Consider the following 21,256-nt stretch of genomic DNA (forward strand, 5'->3'; position numbering starts at 1 on the left):
CCGGGACTGTTCTTGGTAACCACTTCTGTGTCCCCCGGGCTGAGGATGCCTACGTGTCTGAAGGTGACACCGTCATTTTGAAAAACACCACGGCTCCTATCTCTACCATGTAGCTCAGTACTGAATAAAAATACTGGGTCCTGAATCTTGGGCCTCTTGCTAGGGCTCCTACCTGCCCGTGTTGGAAGCCACCTGATGGGGCGTCCAGCTCCCACACAAATCAGCCTTTCTTTGCTAAACCCAGACTCGCTAACAGCCCTCACGCCCGTCCCAGGAGACAGAGGGGCTGATGCACATGTTGCCGGCCTACATTCTAGCTCCCCAGCATGGGGTGCCACCACCTCACAAGGTGGCCAAGGCTGCCTGCTAGATAGTCCTTCCTGGGCTACACGTGGCCTCTTCACCCTGCCAGTGGCAATGTGGCAGTAGTGGCTGCATGTTTTGAAACCGACTGGAACATGGAACATTTTCTCTCACAGATCTGGGTACTTTCCACCCACCTGATCCACTCACAAACTAGTTCCCAGCCACCTCTGCCCATTACCCTCTGCCCTCTTACGCCAACCCTACCAGCCAAGTCCCCTAGGACATATATGCACATCTAGTGATGCTAGACTTCTGCTCTGGCATTGCTGACCCCACACATAAGGACCAACAGGTCCCAGAGACGGTGCTTAGTCCCGAACCAAGCAGCTCTGTTTGCTGAGGGCACAACATAAACTTTCCCTTGAGATATGGCCTCAGCATTTGTGTCGAAGGAATCAAATCCTTCTATCAGCAGGAAAACCAGCCAAGGACTGAATGTGTCCACTAGGTGGCACTGTGGCCCAAAGAACAAACTCGATGAAGTTAACTGGGAGTAACACCTCAAAGTTGTCCCATTCCTTCCGGCTGAGCGGGGACAGAGTTATAGATGGAGGACTGGTGTTTTAACAGCCCACTCAACTGCCCTTTCGATTCCCAGAGTGAGCTGTGTCTTCAGGGAAGGATGGGCACAGAGGACCAGATACTGCATTCCCTAACTCCCGTAGCCCCTCAACCCGCAGTGTGCTTCCCCAGGCCCCTCCTAGAGCAGCATGGCTGCTGCACCTCAACAATCCCAGACCTGACCTGATTTAACCAGCACAGCTGCTGGATGGTCTTCCAGAAAAGAGACCAGGAGAGAACAAAAAAAGGCTTCCATTTCAAGGTATAGAATCCCCTCACTGTGGTTAGCAGCCCACGTTCTCAAGTCCAGAAATTGGCTGGCCGTCTATAAAGTAACCCGGGATGTCTCACTAGAGCCTCATCAAACTAAAAACCAATGCAATTCAGGAACCACCACACTTTCAAGTCTCCGTGTCTCCCTGCTGACTGCCAACTCTGCCCAAGATCAACTTTAAAGATGACCTCGGGGGGACTTCCCTGGTGGCGCAGTGGTTAAGAATCCACCTGCCAATGCAGGAGACATGGGTTCGAGCCCCGGTCCGGCAAGTTCCCACGTGCCGCGGAGCAACTAAGCCCATGTGCCACAATGTAGCCCCCGCTCGCCGCAACTAGAGAAAGCCCGCGCACAGCAACGAAGACCCGATGAAGCCAAAAATATTAAAAAAAAAAAAAAAAAAAAAGACCTCGGGGCTCCAATTCCGGGTTCTGTGGACACGCACACAGGCACTAAGCAGACACGAGGCTCCAGCACAGGAGTGCAGCCACTGGTCCCAGCCCAGGTGGGTTCCCAGGCAGCTGGCTACACACGGGCAGAGAAGCAGCCCAGGCAGAACCACATCTGGAGTTACAAACTACAGGCGCTTCCTGAGCAAGAGCGCTCTGAGACAACGGTAACTTGCAGGGATTTATCACTTTTTATCACCTCAATGAGGATGTGCACGCCTTCCAAAGGTGAGATGTCTAATAAAGCTCAAATTTGCCTGAGGGAAGAGGGTAGGGTTAGGGACTGGGACCATGTTGAAGCTGAAGCTCCCTGAGATGGTCACTCTGACCACAGCACTCCCAGGTCCCATCTTGGACTGAGACTAATCAATAACTCGTCCAAGAGATGACATCACCTCCCATCAATGATCACTCAGCATCCCAGCAGCCAGCAGGGAGTGAACTTCCTGTATGCTAATCAGGCCACCAAAAAGTCATGTGACAAAGGCATTTCCCTCTTTGGTCATGTGACCCTTTAACTGTGCCTTCCAACGTGAAAACCATGGCAACAGCCAGTTCTAACCAGTTTGTGACACGCAGCCTTCATTTTGAGAAGTGAGGTAGGGTTCAGGTGCTGTCAGGAAATGGAGGCGCCAGCTCACCCTGGGGCTGCCGGGCTGCAGGCATTTCCTGTGTGGTGCCGGCCCGTTCGATTGTTACAGGGACCTGAGTCACCTCTTCCAAACACAGAAGGGTCACCAGCCCCGCTAGTTTCCAAGATGAAAAACTTTCCTAAGTTCAATTTTAAAGCAAAGGTGCTTCAAGGCTCTCATTACTTTCCCAGAGGGTTCTTTTAATTCAGGGAAAAGAACACGCATTTGACAAAGGCTCAAAATTATTGTGGGCATTCTTTTTTTAAAACGTATTTTAAATTATAAAACCATTTAGGCCAGGAGAACAAAGCAGAGGAAATCTAGCCGAACATGCCAGGGGAACAGTTGTAGTGGCCAGGTGTACTGCCTCAATTCAGGGCAGCTGCCTGGGCACCAAGTTTATTTAGAAGCTATATGATTTCAGGGCAAATTCATTAAGCCTATCCTGCCCATCTTGGGAACGCTTATATAAAATATTATGATCCGGGGACTTCCCTGGTGGTCCAGTGGCTAAGACTCCACGCTACCAATGCAGGGGGGCCAGGTTCAATCCCTGGTTAGGGAACTAGATCCCACATGCTGCAACTAAAGATCCCACATGCTGCAACTGAGACCTGGCTCAGTCAAATTAAAAAAAATTATGATCAGAAGAGATTTTACATGACCGACAAAAATCCCTGGAAGCAGGCTAGGCTGTTAGCAAAAATGGTCTCACTACCTCCTCCCCTGTATACCGGCCGTGGCTAAACAGAGTTCTGTTACCTGCCCAGAACTTTCACCAAGTTTCCTAAAGGGAAGGCAGGGATTATAAACTTAACTCATGACAAGATCCCTCCATTCACAGCACCAGACTACCATCCCAGCTGCTAACCAATTAGCAGTCAGTGTGAGGTTAATATTTAGTGTCTCACTGGCCTGTGCCAGGGGAAGCAGTCTCAAGGGAATGCAGCTCTGACCTTTGCTGTTCTCAATATGGGCCTGCCTGATGTCTGGGGAAGGCACACTTGATCCACACTCATTCATTTACTCACTCACTCACTCCAATTTGCTGAAAGCCAACCTAAGAAGCAGGTGCTTTGTCAGGTAGTGGGGAGAAACCCCTGGATAAAAGCAGTTCCATCCTTAGGGTCGACCAGGATGGGCAGACACAAAACCAGGAGGGGGAGGGGCAGATGGGAGTGGACCACCACCTGCCTCAGCCCACTGAGCAGCAGAGCAGCTTCACCAAGGCACGTTACTACCCCAGACCTGCTTGATCAAAGCCTGCACTTTTATAAGATCCCTAAGATGCCTGCACACACTAGGGAAGCCGGGGACGAGGGTGGGCCAAATGAGGCCTGGGGACAACAAACTGCTCCTCAGGGCTAACCCAGGGAAGACAGCAGCGCTGGTGGCCAACTACTCCCTGATAGAACCCTCCCTCTTCCCCTCATCTTTTGGGCCTGGCTGGGCAGGGAGGGGCAGGTGGTTGCTGTTTGCTGGGTATGGCAGGTGCGGGGGAGAGGCTTTTCCAGACCCAGCGCCAGTTTCAGCAAACATTAGTCTTGGCCCCACCAGACCCTCCCCCAGGGCATTCCTCCCTCTAGAGCCCATTCGGCCCTCCCAGGCCCACAGCCTCTCCAGCCCTCAGCCCCTGAACTCCAAGTTGCTGCTCACATGTACGTCCTGTCGTGAGCTCCTCCCACCTTCACCACCATCCCCTCCAAGGAATGTTCCTCCGTCATATTTCTCATCTCCCTTGTGAGGCCCAACTCACACTTCAAGATGCGCTTCAAACCACCTGTGCCCTCAGAAAAGGCCCCGGCTGGCCAAGCCCCGCCCTGGGACCGTGGTCAGCACTACCCCACTGTGCTCACGGGACCCGCCCCCGCAACAGCGTGCATGTCTGGGGCAGCCTTCTTCGCCCTGCCTCTAACTGTCCATCTTCGAGGCAGGGAGCTCAGGGCAAAACTCTGGGAGCTTCCACTCAAGGGCACCACAAGCCTGAGCAGAGGCACTCCCCTGACAGAGACCAGCTCACTCACCCTCACCTCAGCAAACTATCCAAGAAAGTGCCTTGCCCTCCTACAAGGTGCCATTATGGCAGCCCTGCGCTGGCTCAGTTCACCCTCCCACAGCCTCCCAGGGTAATGCTGTCATTGCGCATTTGATAGGCGGGTTCCCCCACCCAGGGCTGGGGCCAGAGGTCACCACAGGCATAGCAGCCAGGGAGCCATGGTCCCACCTGGAGCCATCTCCACAATGCTGGGGCCCTACAGCTCCCGGTGAGGGCCAGGATGCTCCTAAGGTGGCCCGACAAGCAAAGGGCTTCCCACCTCCCCAGAGCCAGAGGGACAGGACCCTCCTCCTAGTGCCATGCTGGGTGGTGGACAGGCCACAGGGCTTCCTCCCAGAGCAGGCACTGTGCACCAAGCCTACACACACTGAGGGGAGGGGGAGAGTCACACCCTTACAAAACCTCTCACTTGGTTCTGCCTCTTGCAAGTGAGAAGCCCAGGGTAGGACACTTCCCCCTCTGTGCCCCCTACAAGGATGGGGACAGTAATTCCTGCCCCACTGGGTGGGGTTTACTGCGTGAGGTGAGACCTCAGTGCCAAGGAGGCTCGGATGCCGTAGGAGGCCATCAGGGCAGTTCAGGCCCCAACCTCTCCTGAGGCAGTAAGGGGCTGCTTGTTGTGAAGGTCAACTCGGCACACAGCAGTCAATTGGGTAACACGTGAATATTCTCAAACCCGGTGAAGACAGAGATTGGGCCTGCTCTGTGGGTGCTCAGATGACACAGCTGGTGTGCACCTACCTCCTCCTCTTCCCTGCACCTGGTTCCAGGATGGGGCCTATGAGTTCACAAGGAATCTGCAATGCCTGTAGACTGACCGATCACCTCGCACATGTGAGCAGCTCTTTCCACACGCACACAGATGCTGCACTGGTAAAGGATGTGCAAACTCACTTAAAAGGATTTCTGGGGCTTCCCTGGTGGTGCAGTGGTTGAGAGTCTGCCTGCCAATGCGGGGAACACGGGTTTGTGCCCCGGTCCGGGAGGATCCCACATGCCGCGGAGCAGCTGGGCCCGTGAGCCATGGCCGCTGAGCCTGCGCGTCCAGAGCCTGTGCTCTGCGGTGGGAGAGGCCACGGCAGTGAGAGGCCCGCGTGCCGCAAAAAAAAAAAAGGATTTCTGAATTCTGTGTCATTATGTCTTGTCAAGCACTAGGCCCTGGAAGTCCAACTCCTAACCTATGAGTCCAGGACTCTGGTGGATGTTAAGGAGGAGTCCTAATACACCTGGTTGACAAAACCCTGTACACAGGACCACCGCACTACACCCTTACGAGGCCATCCATTCAGTCCTGAAGAGCACCGTGGAGGTAGCTCATTCCAAGTGATCCATGCCTCCCCATGCTCACGTCCTCGTGTCCGGTCCTATCCCCAGGATCTGGGTTAGTTCTGTGGCTCACTCTCTGAGGCCAGGAGTGAGGAACATAGAGGAAGCAACGATGCAAGCTTTTGAAGCAAGGTCACAGCCTCAAAAGCTTGTGCTTGTGACTTCCCTGGTGGCACAGTGGTTAAGAATCCGCCTGCCAGTGCAGGGGACACAGGTTCAGGCCCTGGTCCGGGAAGGTCCTGCATGCCGCGGAGCAACTAAGCCCGTGCGCCGCAACTACTGAGCCTGCGCTCTAGAGCCCGCGAGCCACAACTGCTGAGCCCGCACACCTAGAGCCTGTGCTCCGCAACAAGAGAAGCCACTGCAATGAGAAGCCTGCTCACCACAACGAAGAGTAGCCCCCCTGCTCACCGCAGCTAGAGAAAGCCCGCACGCAGCAACAAAGACCCAACACAGCCAAATATAAATAAATAAATAAAAACTAATTAATTAAAAAATAATAATTAAAAAAAAAAGCTTGTGCTTGGGCCCTTGGAACATTTGCTCTGAGAGACCACCCCAGAGTAGGATGCCAAACTAGCTGCTTGCAAAGAGGGTCACAGACACAGACACAGAGATGGGCCCAGCCATCCCACATGAGTAACCAAGCCACTGGGGACACCCAATCCAGCTGACGTGGGACTACAAAGATGAGAACCCAAGAAGCTGCACCCAGCTGGAACCAGCAGACCTGACAGATGATGCTACACCAATACAGTTACTTTAAACCACTAAACTAATGGGGCCGGCAGCCCAGCTCTGCCCCCAGCGAGCTGGCCTACGCCACTATAATGCCATGACCTCCCTCAGACTCAACAAGGCCACCTACTCTAGACGCTACAGTACCCTGGGAGAGAGAAGGTGGGAAAGAAAAGGTTTACTCAAGTAACCATCCCTGCTGAACCTCAAATCCCCCCAAAAGGACCAGCAGTACTTCTCTGCACACAGAGGCTGCCCGGGGCAGATGCAGACTTGGGAAGGGATTGGAGCATAGCTCTAGGACTGCCCAGCAGGAGCACAGAGCTGCCCAACAAAGAAAAGGGGGTGTATATACAGAAGGTCCCACAGGAGAGGAGGGGGCCATCCTCAGGTCTGGGAGCCACTACCAGCGGCTTCAGGCACTACCGGGAGTGGTGTCTGAGTCAACGCTGGAAAGCAATTCCATGTACTTAATCCAATGAGCACTCCCATTCCAGAAATACTTCTAGAAACGTCCTAAAGAGAGAAAAATACGACGTTTATCACCAGTTCCCAGGTTAGTCCTACTACCTGGTAACATTTCACTGGCAGTTCCCAGTTGCATATTGGGCATCTCCGCAGACACACACCACTGGGATCTTTCACAGCCGTTTGGGCATGGGAGCTGCTCACTGGGACCCCATGACACCCCACCCTCCTTTCCCAAGGGGCCCCATCCACTCAGACACACCCGATGTGATTAGAAAGGGAACCGCTGCATGCAGACACAGGTGCGCCCCAAAGCCGAACACTTGCTTGCCCTTGGGGTTGGTAGGCACTGACGGGTGCCTGGTCCCTGCCGCGCCCCCCAGAGCCCACCTGCTTCCCGCCAGCCCCAGCCCCTCAGCTCCCTCGGCTCCCTGGGCTCCCCTGCGCAATTCCCCCAATTCCCCCTCGACTCCCTTCTTGGCATCCATTACCACTTCTCCCAGCACTGTAACTTGACACCCTGTTGGCTGGGATGTCAAGACAAAAGCCCAGAGCCTGCTTTGTGGGGGCCAGGAAGTCAGAATACATTTTGCTTCTAGGCCACAGAGGCCATGGAGGTGAGCAGCTGGGACAGGATTTTTGAAACCCAGCCATAATTCTTCCTGGAGACTCCAGGTCCGGCTATCTCTCTGGGACTCCATTATGGCCCACCCTGCCATGGCAACAGCCGAACATCTCGGAAGAAAGGAAGAGAGCAAGTGTGACCAGGGTCTGGTCCCGAGAGCCCATCCCCCAACCAGGGCCCCCAGCACAGAGGCGGGCAGTCCCAGGGCAGAGGCAGCTGCAGTGGAAGAGCACTGTGCCATCAGCAAGGCCAGGAGGCATCCAGCCTGTCCTGCTGGGGATCCTTCTAGGAACACAGGAGCCCCTAGAAGTCACACAGCCTGGCTAGGGAGACCCAGAGGACCTCACTGGGACTGGAAGCAGGGATAGGGGCCAGTTTTCGGGGCATGCAGAGTCGATGGAGAAACATGCCAAGAATGGGCAGAAGGGAGTGTTCCCTGGGCCAGCAACTGGCAGTGGCCCCACAAAAAGACCCTGACATCAAATGGCAATGGGACAGCCTGCAGGGCCAGCACCCACCCAAGGAGGTCACTGCAGCATGACCCTGCCAGCAGGCAACATGTTCCAGTCAGGTCACCACCAGGAAGGTTAAATCCGATTCAGCACGCTCTCTGCTCAGAAATTTGGAAAGGGGCACTTATTAGAAATGACCACATAGTCAGAACTGAAATGCTGACTTATGTCAGATTTGGGAAAATCACCCAGGACATTTGCTGGGTGATTTCCATTCCTTTTTGATGGCCATCCCTGTGCCAACCACCAAGATGCATGCTTCCATGTGATCGTCTCAACTGCTCAACTGTCACCCACATCACCCACATCCACAGGTGCGGAAAGAGTCTTAAGAGAGTGATTTCCTGAGGTCACACACCCATGGCCTGAGGATAACCTGGGCCCACAGCAGGCCCAGCCTCCTATGGACCTCTGGCAGGCCTGGTCAACTCTGGCACGCCAAGGTCTGCCAGGTGTACTCCACAGTGCACTGGGACCTGGGCCTCCTGTCCTAGTCAGACCAGCTGGGCACCCATAGCCTGAAGGGGGCTAAATGGTATCCCAAAAAGGAGATGCAGGGCAGGAAAGGGTAGGTCTCACATAACTGTCAACTGAGGCCTCTAACTCAGGTTATCAAATACCATTTTTGGACTAGGTTAAAAAGGGGAAAATATTTTTATTTATACTTGAAGGATGCTGGATAGCCACCAGCATCTGCATGCCAAGTCTCTGAGGTGATAAAGAGATGACAGTGCGAGGACATGGATGTGGTCCTTGGACTTGACTGGGAAACAACTCTTACTACACATGGACCGCTACCTGCTTGAGGAAGCTGCGTGGGGCTTCAGCACTCGGGAATCCAGGTTTCCAAAGGGCCTGGGCCTGGGGAATTAAGGTAAAAGGAGTGTGGGACCCCTCTGCTGGTCACAGCACTATCGCTAGCATCGCCTCTTTGCTCTGTCACCATACCCGCATGCCAGGCCAACGTTCCTCCAGGGAGAAACTCAGGAGCACGCTGCAGCACGGAGGGACTCCCTACACCAGATGAACCCAAACACACCTCCTGGGATGCCAGCTTCCTCACCGACTCACAGCAAGTCAGCTGTGTGCAGATGAAATCTCACTCGAGAAACAAACACTGTTTTCCAGCTTGCAATGACCACAAACTCTTGTGATAAATACAAAGTGCTCTATTTGCCTGGAACTTTCTTGCCCCCTCTTAAATATCTGTGTTTCAAACTGCTGGGTCCTGCCCCTCCACGCCCTGGCAAATCCCAGGGGATGTCCTCCCAGCACGGCTCAGGTGTCCCCCACCCACCCCACCTGACCTGCCCCAGCTGCTCTAAGCAAAGCAGCTGTGAGACTCCGCCCAGGTCAGCCATGAGGACTCTGGGGGGCTGGGCACTCGTCAGTGGCTCCTGGGACCTGGCCCAGTCACCAAACCTCAAAGAGCTTCAGTTTCTTCATCTGCAGAATGGGATGTCACTGACCATGAGAGGATGCTGTGAATGGTAAAGGGCACAGAAAGTGCATCTAGTCAACGGATGATGACCCCACCTCTCTTCCCCATCCTTGCAGAACATAGTAATGTGCACACTCAGGGCAGCCCCCATCACCTTTTCTGCTATAATTTAGCTCTGAATTGATTCATCTGGCCACCTTCCCTGCAATCCGAGGTCTCTAGGGACAAGATCCCAGGCTGAGGGCTTCTCTTCCTCTCACTGTCTGACCCCATCAGGCCATTAACCACTGTCCTGCCTGAGATGTGAGCTCAGAGTCGTGCCAGGCATCCTTGCTTGTGCCCACTGTGGACAGCCTGCCTGCGGTCCTCCCAGAGTGGTCCTCAGGACCCCTTCAGGGGCTCTGCCAGGCTGTTGTAACATCAAGATGACATTTGCCTTTTTCACCAAGTCAGGAGAGCTGCACCAAACTGTGCCAAGACTCACGGTGTCATCACGCTGTAGGCAACGCCCTGCATGAAGTACAAGCTATTGATTTTATTAAAACTCAAGCATTTGAGAACATGTCTTTTTAATATTCTGTGACAAGATAAAGCACTCCTGTTGCATACAGAAGCAGAACAGATATGCAGGAAAAAAATCACACGTTTGAGCGTTCATGATGCTTGAAGGAAGGTCGGACAGACATGCTGTGGTTATTCAGACTTGGGTGTCTGGCACACACTTTCCCCAAAATGGTCAAAGCAAAGCCTGTTCACTTCAAGGAAAACAACCGATAATATGTCACTAATGATAATGTCTGAGCTTCCAACAAGCAAAATGTAGAATTTTGGAAAATTTGTGAGCCCAAGAGCTTCCCAACAGATCGGATAATTAACTAATCTGATTCCGCGATACTGTAAAATGAAATATATCAGTATTTGAAAGATCTCTGTAACTCAGTAAACTAATATTTTCTAATGTTCGATGGTATTACAAACTCAAACATGAGTAAAAGATCATTCAGGGAGAGAAAAAACAAATCTAGGCAGAAGAACCCAAAATAATTTGTGTAGACGCTCCACTCTCAAGGTGGAGCATGACTCCGCATCCCTTTCCTTAGGTGTGAGCTGACTTCCTTCCAAAGGGCACAGCACGGAAAGGGAGAAGGAAAGTAACTTTACAGTGAAGACACCTGACATACACCCAGGTGATCAAGGTGTGACAAGTCACACTGATGGCACGTGCCCTGGACACACGTGTGATGAGAAGGGCACTTCCCCTCTGAGGTCCTCCTCTCCAAAACCCAGTCCAACCATGAGAAAAACACCAGACAATTCCAACTGAGGGCCATTCTACAGAACACCTAACTCCAAACCGTCAAGGTTGTCAAAACCAAGAAAGTCTGAGAAACTGTCTCAGCCCAGAGAAGCCTAGAGACATAATGACAAAATGTCATGTGGGATCCTGGAACAGAAAAGGTATGTAAAAAAACAGGAAATCTGAATAGACAATATAGACTTTGGTTAATAGTAATTACTCGTGACAAATGTTCCACAGTAATCTGTTAACAATGAGGGAGACTGGGAAAGGGTGTGCAGGAACGATCTTCGCAAACTTTCTGTAAATCTAAAACAATCCTAAAATTTTTTTTTAAATTCTTCTGTTCAGGGACTTCCCTGGTGGCGCAGTGGTTAAGAGTCTGCCTGCCAATGCAAGGGACACGGGGTCGAGCCCTGGTCCGGGAAGATCCCACAGCCACGGAGTAACTAAGCCCGCCACAACCACTGGGCCTGAGCTCTAGAGCCCGCCAGCCAACTACTGAGCCCGTGTGCCACAACTACTGAAACCTGCACACCTAGAGCCCGTGCTCCACAACGAGAAGCCACCGCAGTGAGAAGCCCGCGCACCTCAACAAAGAGTAGCCCCTGCTCGCCGCAACTAGAGAAAGCCCGCGTGCAGCAATGAAGACCCAATGCAGCCAAAGATAAATTAATTAATTAAAATAAATAAATAAAGTTAAAATGATACTTAAAAAAAAAATTGTTCTGTTCAAGGTGCAAGAGAGACTGACAGATTTTAATGTAACTGAGTACAAAAACTTCACTGATAATCGAGGTTTCAGAGTCTATAGTGCAACTAACCGTTAGGAATGGCCACTCTGTGTTTTGGTGTCGTATTAAAGGAAGAAACACACAATTATCCAAGACTAACCAAATACTCCTCCCTGCTCAAACTGCTTCTCTGTGTCAGGCTGGATTTTCTTCACATGCTTCATCCCTAAAAACTTATCACAAGAGACTGGATGAAGAAGCAGATATGAGAATCCAGCTGTCTACTTATTAAAGAGATCTGCAAAACAGTTATTTTTTTTATAAGCAATGTTCTTTATGCTAACATGTAATGGGTTTATTATCGTCATCTTTAAATAAATAAGTTATTTTCAGATTTTCTAACACAGTAAATGTCAACATATTTTCCACACGACCAAAGGTTCTCTGGGGTCCAGAGATGGAAAAGGGGCTACACCAGTGCTTTCGGCAAAGGGTTTCCTGTCCCCATCACAGATGCCAGTCTGAGCAGAGGTTCCCAAGTGCAGTCCTCCTGACATACCACAATCCACGTGGTTTTTTCATGCTGCCAAAGTTGTGTTTTGAAAAGTAAGACGTACTAAAAATTTAATAGGACTCACCACACATACACGCTGTAATTTCCCTATAAAACCTATTCAATTATAAGACAACAAAATTTGGTAACCCTGTTCCTGTGGCCTTAAAAAGCGGCAACTGTACAGGCCCCACAGTTACCCAGTTCACAGAGAACTTGCCACTGCCCAGGGCAGCTTGGACACCCTGCATATGCAGATGGGCAGGCCAAGCACAGACTTCCCGTAGAGGCAGGTCAGGCACCCCAGGCCCCCAACGCCAGGAAACTATCCTGCATCTCACGCCCCACTCCCCCCTTATGCCGCACTGCAGGCAAAGGCATCTCCTCCCTCCTCCAGCATGTCTACCTCTGTTCTCACATGCAGGCATCCAGCAAACTTCCAAGCTCCACCCACATCCAGAGCATCAACTCTCCCTGCTCCAGAGGGTGGTCCATGGGCTGCATTTCCCAGCCTGACATCCGGCTCTGCTCCCACCGCCATGGGTCTTCTCAGGCCCTGACTCCAGGCAAACACAATGGCTCCAGGGAGCTAGCTGGATGCCCGAGCACCCCTATTTCTGGGCCGTGAGCTCCCCAGGACATGCCACCCGGACTGCTCTTTCCCACAGTGCCCACAGATACCACACGTGCCTGGATTGGTTGTTCTCTTTAAAGCACTGTTGTGTTAAAGCTGCTTTTGAAAGCTATCAAGGGCCTGCTTTAAGGAACTCTGCATGTCACCAGATTTCAGTGCCCCCTAAGACCTGAAGCTTTTCAATGTGATTACATCACAACTATTTTTAAGATTTAAGCTCTAAAAATAAGCACTCTTATGGCTTGGGATCCAAGGAAGGGGACACACAGTAACGTCTGGTATGTCTCCCATCTCTCCACCCATCAGACGCTCCCCACCTCCTTCGCACTCCCCGCCTCCCCCGGGCGGGCCCATCCACAGAGCTGGATCAGCCACAGGGAACTCAGCTCCCCTCTCCCTCATTCTTGGACACCTGTGAGTCCCAAGTCTCCTTTCCATCAGTGCTGTGACAAACCTTACTGGACTATGCCTCACTTCAGAGGAGATGGTGGGCTCCAAGGGTGGGGTGAACTGTCCTGGGCTACACAGGGGTGTGAGTGAAATTGAGCCGTCAGACCCCACATTTTTTTTAACCACCTGCTATCCCCCGCTCCCTTTCAGGCTCACAAATTACAATTCGAGTGCTCATCTTCTTGAGGAAAAAATCCAGAAATCTCTTGCAATCAGGCCAGCTCTCTTTTTCCTCCAGGGCACACTCTGCTAACTGAGAAAATACTCCTCTCCTGGTATAAATCCTGCTTGCCCCACCTGGGGTGACACACGGTATGTGTGGGAAGTGCTGGGTATTCACTCCTGCTTCTACCTGTTCTACAAACAGAGCTCCCTTCATCCTTCTTCTCCACCAGGTTAGGTGGCCATGAGGGACAGGATGGGATCCCTCAGGCCAGCACACTTGCCATCCCCACCCCCAGGGTTGGTTATGGTTCCGGTACACCTGCTCTCCTCATGTCAGAGAAACTGACTGTAAGATAAAAAGCAATGTATATAAAAGCAGAGCCTCCATGGCAGAGGGCTGGCCAGAGACCCTCCCTCATGTACCACTATAGGTAGAATGTTTAAACCCACTACGGCAGTGAGGGCATTGCCTGTCAGCATGTGGCAAAGCACCAGCAGGAATACATGCCATAAGAGGATATCAGAAACTGCAATTGCAGAATTATACTGAATAATTTCAAAATAAGGAAATGATCTGCTTAATCTGCCAATCTGCTTAACTCACACATGTGTGAAGAGAAGAGTTCCTGACTGTTAAACAAACAAGTGCTTACAGCTACTATCCTGATGACTGTAGACGGTGGCTTGCTGGTTCCTGTCAGGGCAGCCACACAGTAATATCCCCAGAAGGCTGGCACTATCCAGTGAGAAACCATCCCCTCCAAGGCCAGAGGAGGGCGCCGTAAAGGCAACGGGGAAGTGGCAAAACTGTGGAGCTCCTTACCTGTCACCAGGCTGGCTCACAATATGCCCCATGTGAACTAGGTCACTCTAAGAGTTAGAAACAGGGCACCCAGAGTCTGTCACTCTGCCATCCAAAAATAATCTAATGATTTTCAGAAGTACAGGTGAACCCCTCAAAGTACAATTATTACAAACCTGGGATAAGATAACGGCCCAGAATAAAGACAGGTGGACAGAGGAGAACCGGGATGAGGAGCCCCAAGGGAAGGGGAGAGGCAGCGAATGAGGAGATGGAAAGAAGTCACAGAGGTTTGGAGAGGTGGCAGCTGAGGCAGGGGAATCCAGAACGAGGAACCGATTTCTGAAGGAACGTACCTCTCAGTTCAGCTCTTACGTGCTGAAATGCAAGCAGGCTATGGATTTCTAGTTGGAACTGATGGAGCTGCTCCCCAAGGCTGCTTGGCCCCTCCTGGAAGCCGCCCAGCCGCAGACAGGGAACTAGCAAGTGAAAGGCCAGCCCACAACAGGTGCTGGGGAGGGGCTGGGCTCTCCAAGAGCCTCCCACAGAGTGCCAAAGCCCCCCCACACACACACTGAGGGAAGTAATCGTCACACAGAAGGAACAGGCTCCTGGCTGCGTGACTTCCGAAGCTCTCACACTGTGGCGGGGGGGGGGGGGGGGGGGGGCTGTCAATCGCTGGCGACTGTAGGAGGAGCCAGGGTGAGGGCCACAATCACACTCACTCAGGCTGTGAGAGAACCAGAGCCCTTTCCAGAGCCATCACGCCCACAGCTGTGTAACATTCCCCTGAATCACTCAAGGACGCACATTCCAGCAGACAGCTGGCCGGTGGGTCAGGCACAGCTGCAGTGGAGCATGGTGGGGAGAACAGGGTAGGAGGGGGGCTCGCGTCTGCACATCGCCGTGGAGGACCCCCACCCACACCCACGCGGGAAGCTGGCGCAGCAACCATCGCTGGCCTCACCCTCTGTCATGGAAGGGAGAGGGCTGATGGTCACACAAGCAGGCCAGGACCTGGACTCAGACCTCTCTGAAGACTCCATGGCTAAAACTGTAAAGCCTGACAACACCAAGTGAGGATTAAGTTAGCTGGACCTCCACGCCTGTGAGAGTAAAACCACCCAGACATTTTTGGGGAAAGGCATGGCAGTTTCTTTAAAACAGCTCAATACCCACCTACCCTGTGACCCCAGCAATTTGACCCCTAGGTATTTAGCAAGAGAAATGATGATCGATGTCCACGCGAAAGACTTCTACGGGAATGATCACAGCACCCCAAACTGGAGACTGCCCAGTATTGGTGGACAGGCGAGTGGACGACTATGCATATCCACGCGGGAGTCCCTCAGCAAAATGCTGATACACACAACAGAGATGAATCCTAATCACGTGGAGTGAGAGAAGCCAGACCCCACCAAGCACATACTCTATGATTCCATTTCTAGGAAGTTTGAGAAGAGGCAAGATTGGTGGAGAGTGGGAGAATACACCCAGTCAGGGAGGGCAGGAAATGTATGGATGGCTCCAGGGCACTTTCTGGGGTGATAAGGTTCTGTACACAGGTGGATACATGTGTGAAAACCGCAGCAGGAGAGGCATACACAGCAGGCACCAGCAGTACTTCCTGGCAGGGCAATGCAACCCCGGGTTTACTGTATCCTTCTTCTCCCAAAGGCCGCTTGTAAAGCATGTCCACCCAAACAAGGACTCTATAACTTACGGAGTCATCTTGGAAACGTTAAGTGATGCACATACCTTTTCCTGTGGACTCCATTTCTACACAGAACAGAACAAAACAAGGCCATCCACACAATCCAACATTACAGATGACAGGCGGAAGCACTATCATGTTACTTTCAGGTTCATTTTCACTTTGGAAGAGGACTCGGGCATTAACATGGGTGTGGATGACATGCCCCACACACCACACTCACCACTGTGGGTGGCCAAGCCCTGTCTTAAGAGCAAATGATCTACCATTGAGAATCCTAACTTCTATACAGAGTGTCGCCCTCCACTACCAAAGTCCAAAAAGAAAGATGGGGCAGTGATTCTGTCATCAAGGATACCGGCTTCAACAAAGGTGCCCTGCTTTTGCAGCCTTGGTAAACAGAGAGTGTACTTCTGGTGCATTTTACAGTCTGTTAAACCTTGCAAGAAGGCAGAAAGCCAGAAAAACTAAAGCCAAGAACAGCTCTAATGGCTCAGGTGCTACTGCCAGCTCCCAATAGGCCACAGGTCACTCGGTAGGGATAAGAACACACATCAGAGTCCTTCCCACCCACACCATGGGGCAGACCATTGGTCCAAGTAAAGCCCTGTGCCACAGCAAAAGAGACACACGATGCAAAGCAGGGAAGGAAGAGGTGTCAGACAGCTGCCTGAAGACCACGCACACCAATGGAAGCCAGGGAGACACAGTCACCATGACACCTGCCCCACACATCCATACAAGACCCTCATGGCTGGCTGTCGAGCAGCAGAAATGGGGCTCCAAGTCTGCCCCTGCCCTGCCTGTGAGACCCTGGGAGCCCAGCCTTGTTTCCTCCCAGGTAAAATGAGGAAATAGAGATGGACTGCTTAGGCATCCAGTGACTTCCATCCCTAGGCGAGCCACACCCCTAAAGTTGAGGCTCCCCAACACCTCTGCATATTCTTTCAAGATCCAGTACCCTGAAAAACAGCTAAGTCAGATCCTGTCCCATCATTTCTGCCCCCAGGGACGAGCATGGTACCTGCCACAGACAATCCAGGGAGAGTTGGCGCCTCAGAAAAAGGCACACAAAAAAACATTTTCAGTGAAGTATGGGGGTGGCTAATCATGAAGTTCCCACCCCACACAGGCCCAGGGCAACCAAGGGACCCAGCCCTAACCTTTCAGGTGCAGAACCTCTGGAGAACAGGCTCATGTTTTACTCAGTTAAATGTTCCTCTACCCAAGAGGGGAAAAACAAAGCTCTTTTCACCTGTGTGTGGCCTAGACTATTTTTGAAGATCAACAATTTGTGACAGAAAGAGAGTCTCCTCTATAGGAAAGTGCAGGAGTGGAATCTATTTATCTCAGAAACAAAACAGAGAACCCAAAACAGCTTCCTCTGCCTGTCCCAGCTCCAGACCTCATCCAGCAGTCCAGACTTGGGGTAGAGGGAGGGCAGCACATGCTCATGAGCTTTGGGTTGGCCTCACAAGACCAACAGGATCAACCTCCAGCTCTGCGGGGTTTTGTTTTTCCCTGAGCACACTGACGGATGCCAGAACGGAAACCAAACTATTTTAACCTCATTTATATTTTTTAACATCCATATTGAGGTATAATTTACATACCACAAAATTCATCCATTTTAAGAGTATAATTCAGTGATTTTTTAGTAAATTTAGAGTTGTGCAACCATCCCTACAATCCAATTTTAGAACACTTCCATCACCCCAAAACGTTCCCTTGTGCCTGGTGAACAGTTAATCACTGCCCTCACCCACCCCCAACCCCTGCCTCAGACCACCATCTGAATGCTGTCTGTCTCTGTAAGTTTGCTTTTTTGGACACTCCCTGTAGATGAAATTATACAATACATAGTCTCTGGGTCTGGTGTCTCCCCCTCGGCATGGTGAGTCTGAGCTTCATCCATGTTGCAGCACAAATTGGTAACTCGCTTCTTTAAAATTGCTGATTAGTAATCCACTGCATGGATATAGCACATTTTGTTTATCCGTGGCCTTCTGGATTGTTTCCACCTTTCTGCCTGTTGTGAATCATGCTGCTATGGACACCCATGTACCTGTCTTTGTGCGGACACGCTTTCATTTCTCTCAGGTACCTTCCTTGGACAGACTCTTGGGTCATGTGGTAAGTTCATGTCTAACTTTCTAAGAAACTGACAAACCGTTTATGCCATTTTACATTGCCACCAGCAATGTATCAGGGTTCCAGTCTCTCCACGTCCTCGCCAACACTTGTTATCATCCTTTCTTTTTTTTTTTTAAAGAGCTTTTATTTATTTATTTGGCCGCGCTGTACAGCACGCGGGATCTTGGTTCCCTGACCAGGGATCAAACCCATGCCCTCTGCAGTGGAAGCGTGGAGTCTAAACCACTGGACCACCAGGGAAGTCCTTTGTCTGTCTTTTTTTATTACAGCTACCCCTGAGACTTGTTTTATGGCCTAGCATATGGTCCACTCTGGAAAATGTTTCATGTGCACATGAGATGTATTCTATAGATGCCCTTTAGCCAAACAGATCAACAGTGCTCTTCGAGTCTTCTAGAATCTTGCCGATTTTCTGTTTAGTTGCTCTACCAATTGTTAAGAGAGGAGTACTGAAATCTCTTTTTTCTTTTTTTTTTTTTTTGCGGTACGCGGGCCTCTCACTGTTGTGGCCTCTCCCATTGTGGAGCACAGGCTCCGGACGTGCAGGCTCAGTGGCCATGGCTCACAGGCCCAGCCGCTCCGCGGCATGTGGGATCTTCCCGGACCGGGACACAAACCCGTGACCCCTGCGTCGGCAGGCGGACTCTCAACCACTGCGCCACCAGGGAAGCCCCTGAAATCTCTATAATTTATGAACTGTCTATTTCTCTTAGCAATCCTATCAGTTTATGCCTCAGATATTTTGGGATTCTGTTGTTAGGTACATATACATTTGTTACTGGTATATCTTCCCATGTACTGTTAAAAAATGTCCCTCTTTGGCTCTAGGAATATTTTTTTGTCTTAAAGTCAATTTTATCTGATATTAATACAGTCATTCTAGTTTTCTTATGGTTACTTATGGTATATCTTTCCTCATCCTTTTACCTAAGGATCTAATGGTTGTCTCTTATAGACAATATATAATTAGGGGGGCTTCCCTGGTGGCGCAATGGTTGAGAGTCCACCTACCAATGCAGGAGACACGGGTTCGTGTCCCGGTCCGGGAAGATCCCACATGCCGCGGAGTGGCTACGCCCGTGAGCCATGGCCGCTGAGCCTGCGCGTCCGGAGCCTGTGCTCCGCAACGGGAGAGACCACAACAGTGAGAGGCCTGCGTACCGCAAAAAAGGAAAAAAAAAAAAATATATATATATATATACACACACATATATATATATATATACACACACACACACACACACATATATATATATATATATATATATAAAATTAGGCTGGATCTTGCCTTTTTTATCTGCTCTGACAATCTCTGCCTTTTGATTGGGGTGTTTAGACTACTCACATTAAATGCAATTATTGATCTGGTTGGATTTACATTTATCCTTTAGCTGTTTGTTTTCTACATGTCTTCCTTCTTTTTTGTTCTTCTGTTCCTCATTGACTGCTTTCTTTTGTGTTAAATATTTAATGTACCACAATTCTTCTGTTGATTTTTTTAAACTATATTTTAAAGTTATTTTCTTAATAGTTGCTCTAGGGATTACAATAAGCATTTTATTAACAATACAGTCTGCTTCAGATTAACACTAACCTGATCCCGGTAAAATATAGAAACTTTACTCCAATACAGCTCCATTTCATTCCTGTTTTGTACTGTTGTTGACCCGTATATCACGTGTCTATATATGTTATAAATACAACAGATTGTTGTATGCCTTTGGTCAACTGCCAAAGAGCTATGGTTGTTTTTGTCAATTCTATCCAGTGTTATGGCTAATGCTTCATATGATGTTATGTCTTTTAACTAAGAAGAAATGAGAAAAAAATGTCTTTTCTATTAGCCCACATATTTACCACTTCCAGTGCTCTTTATTTCTTCCTGTGAATGTACGTTACCAACATGTCACTTCCTTTCAGCCTGAAGAACCAGCAGGTCTGCCAGCAACAAATCCTCTCAGTCTTTGTTTATCTGAAAATCTCTTTTTGCTTTCGTTTCTGAAGGAGAGTTCTGATGCACTGAGAATTCTGGGTTGACAATTTTCTTCTTTGAGTACTTTGAATGCCATTCAGTTCCCTTTTGGTTTCCATTTGAATGTCTCAGGTGAGAAGTCAGCTGTTAATTATATTAATGCTTCCCCTGTATGTGATGAGTTGTTTTTCTCTTGCTACTTTCAAGATTTTCCCTTTTTCTCTGGCTTGTAACAGTTTGACTCTGATGTGTCTAGGTATAGATCTCTTTGTATTTATGCTACTTGAGGTTTGTTAAGCTTCTTGGATAAGCTTCTGCTCAAATACATGTTTGGCCATTCTTTCTTCAAATTGTTTTTCTGTCTTGCCCCCAAACATGTCTGCAACCTTGGGCTAATACAGCCACTGTCCCTCCCCACTTACCCATCTCCAAAACTGTCACTTTAACCAACAAGGCCATGGGCAGGGCTGCTGCCCACCACTCTAAATTGAGTGAGCCCCTTCTCACCCCTGCAGAGAAGCTGTTGGTCCTTACAGCCTGCACTGGCTAGGCAGAACTTCCCTACCAAGAGAGCTGGGGAGAGGGCATGAGAGGAGCCCCAGGTCAAGTGCCACATATTCTCACCATTTTTACCCAGAGTTCAGCAGTTTCTTAAGCACAAACACTTCGCAGATTGTTGTGTGCTTCTGGTCAATTTCCAGAGTGTTGAAATGGCTGATTTTGGGGGGTCAATTCTGTGCTGCTTCATAGTTGTTTTTTTGGGGAAAGGATTTGACAATTTCTCCTCATTCAATCACTGCTGGAAGCTGCCCTCCAGCCCTGATTTATTTTGAAAATAAAACACACACACATTGGGAGACTAAGTCAGAAAAAATGCCAAAGAGAGATGAAGAGGGGAACTGCAGAGAAGGAGAGAACTGATCCTACCATTTTATCGATATCCTCATGCTCTAAATCTCCCCAATGTCATTTAAAAAAAAAAAGAAAAGAAAAGTTATATCTTGGTGATTTTAATTCACCAGCACTTCCTTAAAGAAAAAGGAAATTCTCTCTGCTAGAAGCCACCAGAAACCCCCCTCTAGCCTTCAATATGCCTAAACTGGGTCATAAGAATAGCACAGCATGAAAGAAAGAAGCAGTTTTTAAAAAGAGCCAAACAAATTCTAGAAAAATACTATACAGCAATGAAAAGAGTAACTATTCCTACATTCAACAACATAAGTAAATTTCACAAACATTATGTTGAATGAAAGCAAGCAAAGGGTACAGACTACATAATTCCAATTACTTAAAGTTCAAAAACAGGAAAAACTAACCTGTGCTGTTTGAAGTC

The 21,256-nt window shown here is 50.0% G+C and overlaps 1 protein-coding gene across 12 annotated transcripts in view; it reads right to left on the reverse strand.

The window, feature by feature from the left end:
- GATAD2A (GATA zinc finger domain containing 2A) overlaps nucleotides 1-21,256 on the reverse strand; it is a 101,308-nt gene that overhangs the window by 16,551 nt on the left and 63,501 nt on the right. The window lies entirely within an intron of this gene.

The sequence above is a fragment of the Delphinus delphis genome, chromosome 3 (genome assembly GCF_949987515.2).
Source record: "Delphinus delphis chromosome 3, mDelDel1.2, whole genome shotgun sequence".
Lineage (NCBI taxonomy): Eukaryota > Metazoa > Chordata > Mammalia > Artiodactyla > Delphinidae > Delphinus > Delphinus delphis.